We start from the raw sequence: 9,525 nt of genomic DNA, 5'->3' as shown, positions 1-9,525 counted from the left end.
TATGACTCAGCATCACGGTTTTCCCAGGAGCAGATCCGGACACAAAGCATTTTATGTAAAGAGTTTATTTGAGAAAGTTTAGGGAACATTCCCAAGAAAGTAGAGAAGTACTCCAGAGATGAGAAGGCGGGCATTAAAGGCGCTACCATTAAGTCTGCTGTCTTAGTGGGAACTGGAGCTTAATCTTCTAGGAAGTGGTGCAAGACACACAGAATTATCCCGCTCAGGGGACAAGAAACCAGGGTATTCACACACCTGTCAGTAAGCTCAGATATGCGCGCAAATCAAATGACCCCTGGCTCAGGGAGGGAATCTAGAAAGTCATATATTAAAAAGTGGAAACAAAAAGTAAGAATAATTGCTACCTGTGTAAGGAAAAGAACTTGCCATTTGCTGCTGCACACACACTCCCAAGGCTGGAGTGAAATTCCTCCTTCACTTTATCTGTGTACTTTACTGCAAGTAAGAAATACTTGTGGCCACCAGGTGCGTGAGCTGTCAACACTAAAGTATGTGGTATTTAGAAGAGATTTGGAAAGTGACAGGAAAATTCACTGCAAGATAGCAAGAGAGAAGAGGGCAGAGCTCTTTGCCTTCGTACTTAACTGAGTATGACCTTGTCCATTGGTGCCAAAAAACGATGACAATACAAGTAGAGCTTAGGGAGGAAGCAGGAGGTGGTGGGGAAAGCACTAGAATAGAAATCAGGAGAATGTGTTCCCAGTCCTGATGCTGCGGGATAAGGCAGCCCTCTGAGCCTCAGTTTCCATGTCTCTAGAGCGGTAGGTAGGTTAGATAGTATCGAAAATGTCTTTTCCAAATGAAGCTATGTGATTCTCAGTTGGTTTTGAAAGCTCAAAGTCTTTCTGAAAAAAGAGACTTAGTTGACTAGTTTATGAATCCATTTAAGCCCCACTTACTGAGGGAGGAGGGGTTTAAAGAGGCAATATCAGTACAGGCGTTAAAAGATGGAGCCTGACCACCTGGGTTCAGACCCTGACTCTGACACATTTATTGTCTCATTCTGGGCAAGTTGCTCAATTGTTCTGTGCCCAGCTTCCCTATCTGTAATAATAGTACCTACCCTAAAAGATTGTTGTGAGAAATAAATGAATTACCATATTGTGGCAGAAAATAATTAATACATGATGTGCTCACCGGAATGGATTCACTCGCTTTTCTGGGAACCAAAGCTAGACTACATTTCCCAGCATCCCTTGAGGCTTTTAAAGGCCATGTGACTGGGTTCTGGTCAGTGGTATACAGGGAAAAACTAATGCGTGCTGTTTTTAAACCTGGCCCATAAAGACCTCCCAAGTGATTCGTTTTGGGTCTCTTTTCACCTGCAGAAGAACCAGCAGAGGAATCTAAGCTTCTAGGAGATGATGGGACTGCAAGATAGAAGGAACCTTTCCAAACACTCATCAAACTTCATGTGAGGAAGAAATTTCTATTATGGTAAGCCACAGAGATTTGGGTTTATAGGTTATAGCAGCTAGTGAGTCATACACTAACTAATACAACATATCAGGCATTTAGCCCATTGTGTGGCAGAGTTGAGGGGTGAATGTTAAGTGGTGTTTAGACCTACTGGAAAGGGAGCTGGTAGGGATGGGAACCGCCTATGTAAACAAACAGCTGGGGTATATTTGAAGCAGTCACGCGGTATGGCTGGAGGGCAGGTATCCTGGAGGAGACTGGGCACTGATAAGGTAAGAAAGGAGGGTGCGCTCACATTGTAGAGGGCGCCCAAATACCAGGTGAAGGACTTGGAGGATATCCAGTTAACAATGGTGAGCCACTAAAGGAAGGATATGTTATGTATGTTAGAGCACATAGCAGTGTTGCCTAGAAAAAGATGTTCAGAGCTGTGATGTGGGGTTGTTTTTGTTTGGATTTCCCCCAAAGTAGCCTCTGATGAAGGACTTAAATGAAAGTAAGTTTACTTGGGAGGTGATCCCAGGAAGCAGTGCGTGACAGGGGAAGAGAGGAAGACCAATGGGGGTAGGTTCATGAGCATGTAAGTGCTGGGAGCATCTGGGGCTCAGTCCCACTGGGCACCCTTGGAGGAACCATGCAGACCATGACTCGGAATTGTCCCACTTGAAGAGGGAGAAACGGAAGGAGGTATATATCTAGCGAAAAATAAGGTCTGTTCCCAGAACATGAACTCTCGAGCACTTTCAGCCACCTGCATGCTCACTGAGCCCCCTGTCATAGCCTAAAAATGCCCTCAGCTGAGAGGGACAAGAAGCTGCTGGCCTGTAGGAGAACCTTGAGTGTGTGGTTGAATGCAAGAGGCTATGGGGTGGGTTCTGACCGTATCTGACTCATTTCAACCACCCCTCTATTTCTAGGAAAACACACTTCCTATGCTCTATTAGCTGTTGATTATGGGAGGAGTGTGGTGATACAATGCAAAGAATAAAGGCTTTGGGATCCAGTAAACCTGAGTTCTAATCACGCCTCTATCTTTTATTAGCTGTGTGACCTTGGGCAAGTTCCTCGCCATCTCTAGTCCCCATTTCCTTATCTGTGAAACAGCTAAAAATATCTCACAGTAAAAACTCACTAGAGGCATATATTAAGAATGGAGCAACGCTATCTCTCTTATCGTCTCTCTAATTCTGGGAGGTACCTTCTGTGCCTGAGTCTGGATGGAGAAAGAATGGATGAGGAGGTGAGGGGCAGAGAATGCTACGTGCTGACATAGTAACCAGAACGCCTATTCTTATTTCTTGGCATTTCTTTTCTGCAGGCTATTCTACTCTTCTACAACATTCATTTACTTATTCATTTGTGTGCTTGGCTTTGCCATTTTTAGGGAAGGCCACCAGGCTGGGACAGGATGAGGGAGAAAGGATAGGGCTAGGCTAGACTTCACAAGAGTGTGCATAGATGTCACCTGCCAGAAGCTAAAGAGACCTGTGTAGAGAAAGAGGCCATGGGATTGAAACCACTGAAATGGCTGAGACCTGCTCCCTATGATGTGACATCATGTCCTGTGATCCACGAACACTCAGTAAGCCCCCAAACTCATGCTAGGCTTCAGTGCGGTTGGGTTTCCTATAGAAGTGGGTAGTGGGATAGCCATGTCAGCTGAAGGCTGAACCAAGATGGCCCGCAAAGGGCTTAATTTGTGAAATAGAGGAGATGAGGAGGAAAGAAAGCCTGGGTTTGCAAAAATTATGAGGAGGATGGAAATGGTACCGTCTCTCTTCCATTACATCATGTGACTGCGATGTTTGAATTTGTTTATACACAGAAGATAAGTAGGGAAATTAAAACCGTCAAGATGTATGTGTTAGTTGGGATCTCTGAGGAGATGCCAAGATGGGGTGAAACATGCAAGAAGTATATTAGGAAAATCATCTGTGACAGAAGAGGGGCAGGGAGGCAGGGGAGAACCTCACTGGGGGTCAAAGCTCAGGTGCAGGAGAGGAGGAAGAAAGGGAGGATGTGTGGGTGGGAGGGCCTTAGGCTGCAGTGCGGCTCAGGGAAAGCTTGGCACTGCCATCAGGCAGTCCTCCAGCTAGACACCTGATGGAAGACTCCCATGTCTTCCAGAAAACACCTGCTCTGTTTTCTCTGTCACAAAAAGAGAAGGGATAAGAATGTGACTACACTTTTTGCTAGCAGACACAAAAAACATCATCTCGCTGAAAATAGTGACCCACGGAGGAATATACAATACACACACACACCCTCATCTTCTTTCTCTTACCACAGTTCACCTTCTCTGTGGTGATATCACACTGTTGTCCCAAGTTTGTGTAATTTTCTTGATGAAAATGTTTACTAATGTGCCAATGTCACTTTCCTGCTTTTGATAACGTCCTATAGTTACCTAAGAAGCGATTGCTGGGGAGGCGGAGCGAAGGCATGCCTACCGTTTTTGCAACTTGTTAGTCTGGAATTATTTTGAAATTAAAAGTTTAAAAAAGGGTTTAATACAGAATCCCAAACATGAGTAAGCCTACTGGTTTTAGGAGCCCACATAGTACACGAATAGGGAAAGCCTTAATTATGGAGGGGGATCATGAAATAATAAATGATTTTTGAAAGAAATGAAAAAAAATGTATGTGATACCACAAGAGCAACGGGCCTAAAGGCATATGCATTTTACCTTCAGAGACAAGATTGCACACCCAGCAAAAGGGAGAGCGTAACACATCAGTGTTCTCTGTGCTCAGTGGCGTTGAACAGCCCTTGGTGCAGACTGAAACTGTCGACGGTAATGGCAAGTGCAGCAGGCTAGCATTTCCTGGAATCTGGTCCTATTTGGAACCATACAAGCTGCTTCTCTATAGAAGAGGGGAAACTGAAAACAACAACAGAAGCAGCCTTTTCTCTTAATCCAAACTGGAAGAAAGAAAATCAGGAAATGATTCATAACGTTTGTCCGCAAATACGATGACCCCATTCACTACGCTTCTTCTCTACCGCCGGGACGCACTACAGCACATGACCAGACCCATTTTCACAACGCAAACTTTACATCTTTAACCGAGGCAAAGGCCGCTGTTTACTCTTACTAGGAATTTAAGATGTTTAAAACTGTGATAATATTTGAGGGGGGCAGTTTGTTTTACTTTAATTACATTTTTAGCATATTACTTTTGAGACTTTTTGGGTTTTAATGTGATGTTTATAATGCCTTTATCTTCGTAGGCCTGTTATATATCTGGTACAAGATCCCATAATATGGTGATTTTTAGTAATACTTACCCAAGTTACTACCTTATTAGAAATTAGCATTTCCTGATAGGAGTTAAGATGGCGGAGGAGTAGGGGACCCCTTTTTCAGCCGGTCCCCTGAGTCGAGCTGGATAGGTACCAGACCAGCCTATATAACCACGGAATCAGCCTGAGACGCAGGATGATACATCTGGATCTCTACAAATGAACATCTCCAGCGCTGAGTATTGAGGTACCAAGAGGGGAGCTGTAAACCGTGCACGGATATCGGAAGATAAACGGAAGGGGGAGGGAGCCGCCGCGTTTGGGCGCCGGGAAGCGGCAGCCACCTGCACGGGGGAGCGGGCGGACACACAGAGGGCACCCGCGAGAGAGCGGACTGAGACGGTGAGCCGTGAACGCGCGCGCCACCAGGCATCTCCCGGAACACCGGAATCCCGGTGTGCTCACGGGATCCAGACTGAGACCGGGAACTCCCGGAGCGCGCGCGGGGCGGCTGGCGGCTGGCGGGCCACCTGCACGGGGGAGCGGGCGGACTCGCGGTCGGCACCCGCGAAACAGCAGACTGAGACCCTGAACCGGGTGCGCGCGCCACCAGGCTTCTCACGAAACTCCGGAATCGATGTGTGCTCACCGGGCATAGACTGAGACCCGGAGACCCGGGAGCGCGCGGGGTGGCAGGTGGCTGGCGGCATTAGAAACACAAAGGACAGAGACAGGGCGGCCAGTGGCTGGCGGCATTAGAAACACAAAGGACAGAGACGCGCTGGCCCTGGAAGTGAGGGCAGGGTCGCCGAGTTGGTGCGCACATCCCGGGACGCCGCAGGGTTGAGCAGCACCAACAGTAACAGAGTTAAAGTGGCCAGAACATCAGTGGAGAACGGGCCGCAATCCCTCTGTTCTGCGACAATGCAGCCTCTGCTGCTCTGACCCTCAGAAGAGGCATAGCCGGCCGCCAGGGAAAGCCGCCAGAGAACAAAAGCCTGGAAATACCGGCTCAGAGAGTGCCCATCCCCATCCTCCCTCGCAGGGGACACGGAGACTCTACCCAAACAGGGTTGCCTGAGTATCGGCGCGGCAGGCCCCTCCCCCAGAACACAGAAGGCAGGCTGAAAAATCAAGAAGCCCACAACCGGAGGTGCCTGGGTGGCGCAGTCATTGAGCTCCTGTCTCTGGCTTAGGGCGTGATCCCGGCGTTCCGGAAAGGAGTCCCTCATCGGGCTCCTCCGCTGGGAGCCTGCTTCTTCCTCTCTCACTCCCCTGCTTCTGTTTCGTTCTTGCTGACTGTCTGTCTCCCTCTCTCAGATAAGTAAATAAATAAAATCTTTAAAGAAGAAGCCCACATCTCTAAGATCCCTATAAAACAAGGGGCACGGCCTGGGACCCAGTCAATAATTTTGGGCTCTGGAAACCCCGCAACCTCTCTTCATCAGAATGACAAGAAGGAGAAGCCCCCCCCAGCAAAGAAAAGACAGTGAGACTGTGGCCTCTGCCACAGAAGTAACGGATATGGATGTAACCAAATTATCAGAAATGGAATTCAGAGTAACAATGGTCAAGATAATGAGTAGACTTGAGAAAAGTATTCAGGAAAATATTACTGAGAATATAGAATCCCTAAGGGCGGAAATGAGAGCGAATTTGACAGAAATTAAAAATTCTATGAGCCAAATGCAGGCAAAACTAGAGGCTCTGACGGCCAGGGTCACGGAAGCGGAGGAAAGGGTTAGTGAATTGGAGGATGGGTTAATAGAGGAAAAAATAAAAATAGAAGATGGTCTTAAAAAAATCCACGCCCACGAATGTTGGCTACGGGAGATTACTGACTCAACGAAACGATCCAATGTTAGAATCATCGGCATCCCCGAGGGGGTGGAGAAAAACAGAGGTCTAGAAGAGATATTTGAACAAATTGTAGCTGAAAACTTCCCTAATCTAGCAAGGGAAACAAAAATTCGTGTCCAAGAGGCAGAGAGGACCCCTCCCAAGCTCAACCATGACAGACCTACACCACGTCACGTCATAGTGCAATTCGCAAATATGAGATCCAAGGAAACAGTATTGAAAGCAGCCAGGGCAAAGAAATTTCTCACGTACCAAGGCAAAGGCATCAGAATTACATCAGACCTGTCTACACAGACCTGGAATGAGAGAAAGGGTTGGGGGAGCATTTTTAAAGCTCTTTCAGAGAAAAACATGCAGCCAAGGATCCTTTATCCAGCAAGGCTGTCATTCAGAATTGATGGAGAAATAAAGACATTTCAGAATCGACAGTCACTAGCCAATTTCGTAACCACGAAACCAGCCCTACAGGAGGTATTACGGGGGGTTCTATAAGAGTAAAAAGGCCCCAAGAGTGATACAAAACAGAAAGTCACAGCCAATACAAACAAAGACTTTACTGACAACATGGCAGAATTAAAAGCATATCTCTCAGTACTCAGCCTTAACATTAATGGTTTAAATTCTGGTTTCAAACGCCACAGGGTTGCAGATTGGATAAAAAGAAATGACCCATCCATTTGCTGTCTACAAGAGACTCATTTCGAACCCAAAGATGCATTCAGACTGAGAGTAAGGGGATGGAGTACCATCTTTCACGCAAATGGACCTCAAAAGAAAGCTGGGGTAGCAATTCTCATATCAGATAAATTGGATTTCAAACTACAGACTATAGTTAGAGATGCAGAAGGGCACTATATTATTCTTAAAGGAAGTATTCAACAAGTGGATATGACAATTATAAATATATATGCCCCCAACAGGGGAGCAGCAAGATACACAAGCCAACTCTTAACCAGAATAAAGAGACATATAGATAAAAATACATTAATAGTAGGGGACCTCAACACTCCACTCTCAGAAATAGACAGAACACCCTGGCAAAAACTAAGCAAAGAATCAAAGGCTTTGAATGCCATACTCGACGAGTTGGACCTCTTAGATATATATAGAACACTACACCCCAGAACCAAAGAATACTCATTCTATTCTAATGCCCATGGAACATTTTCAAGAATAGACCATGTTCTGGGACACAAAACAGGTCTCAGCCGATACCAAAAGATTGAAATTATCCCCTGCATATTCTCAGACCACAACGCTCTGAAATTGGAACTCAACCACAAGGAAAAATTTGGAAGAAACTCAAACACTTGGAGACTAAGAACCATCCTGCTCAGGAATGACTCGATAAACCAGGAAATCAAAAATCAAATTAAACAATTTATGGAGACCAATGAGAATGAAAATACAACAGTCCCAAACCTATGGGATACTGCAAAGGCAGTCCTAAGGGGGAAATACATAGCCATCCAAGCCTCACTCAAAAGAATAGAAAAATCTAAAATGCAGTTTTTATATTCTCACCTCAAGAAGCTGGAACAGCAACAGAGGGACAGGCCTAATCCACGCACAAGGAAGCAGTTGACCAAAATTAAAGCTGAAATCAATCAAGCAGAAACCAGAAGTACAGTAGAGCAGATCAACAGGACTAGAAGCTGGTTCTTGGAGAGAATCAATAAAATTGACAGACCACTGGCAAGACTTATCCAAAAGAAAAGAGAAAGGACCCAGATTATTAAAATTATGAATGAAAAAGGAGAGGTCACGACGAACACCATTGAAATTGGAAGGATTATTAGAAATTTTTATCAACAGCTATATGCCAATAAACTAAGCAATCTGGAAGAGATGGAATCCTTCCTGGAAACCTATAAACTACCAAGATTGAAAAAGGAAGAAATTGATTTCTTAAACAGGCCAATTAATTATGAAGAAATTGAGTCAGTGATAAACAACCTTCCAAATAACAAAACTCCAGGCCCGGACGGTTTTCCTGGGGAATTCTACCAAACATTCAAAGAAGAAATAATACCTATTCTCCTAAAGCTATTTCAAAAAATAGAAACAGAAGGAAAGCTACCAAACTCATTCTATGAGGCCAATATTACCTTGATCCCCAAACCAGGCAAAGACCCCCTCAAAAAGGAGAATTACAGACCGATTTCCCTAATGAATATGGACGCCAAAATCCTCAACAAGATACTTGCTAATAGAATCCAACAGTTCATTAAAAGGATTATCCACCACGATCAAGTGGGATTCATACCTGGGATGCAAGCGTGGTTCAATATTCGCAAATCAATCAGCGTGATACATCATATCAACAAGAAAAGACTCAAGAACCATATGATCCTCTCAATCGATGCCGAAAAAGCATTTGACAAAATACAGCATCCTTTCCTGATTAAAACCCTTCAGAGTGTAGGAATAGAAGGTACATTTCTCAATCTCATAAAAGCCATCTATGAAAAACCTACTGCAAATATTATTCTCAATGGGGAAAAGCTGGAAGCCTTTCCCTTAAGATCAGGAACACGACAAGGATGCCCACTCTCGCCACTATTATTCAACATAGTACTAGAAGTCCTTGCAACAGCAATCAGACAACAAAAAGGGATCAAAGGTATTCAAATCGGCAAAGAAGAAGTCAAAATGTCTCTCTTCGCAGACGACATGATACTCTATATGGAAAACCCAAAAGAAGCCACTCCCAAACTATTAGAAGTTATAGAGCAATTCAGTAACGTGGCGGGATACAAAATCAATGCTCAGAAATCAGTTGCATTTCTGTACACGAATAACGAGAACGAAGAAAGAGAAATCAGGGAATCCATCCCATTTACAATAGCACCAAAAACCATACGTTACCTTGGAATTAACTTAACCAGAGACGTAAAGGACCTTTATTCTAGAAACTATAAATCACTCTTAAAAGACATTGAGGAAGACATAAAAAGATGGAAAGATATTCCATGCTCATG

This window comes from Ursus arctos, unplaced genomic scaffold (assembly GCF_023065955.2).
Source record: "Ursus arctos isolate Adak ecotype North America unplaced genomic scaffold, UrsArc2.0 scaffold_3, whole genome shotgun sequence".
NCBI classification, from domain to species: Eukaryota; Metazoa; Chordata; class Mammalia; order Carnivora; family Ursidae; genus Ursus; species Ursus arctos.
The sequence above is the reverse complement of the archived record's forward strand: the minus strand, read 5'-3'. Positions refer to the sequence as shown.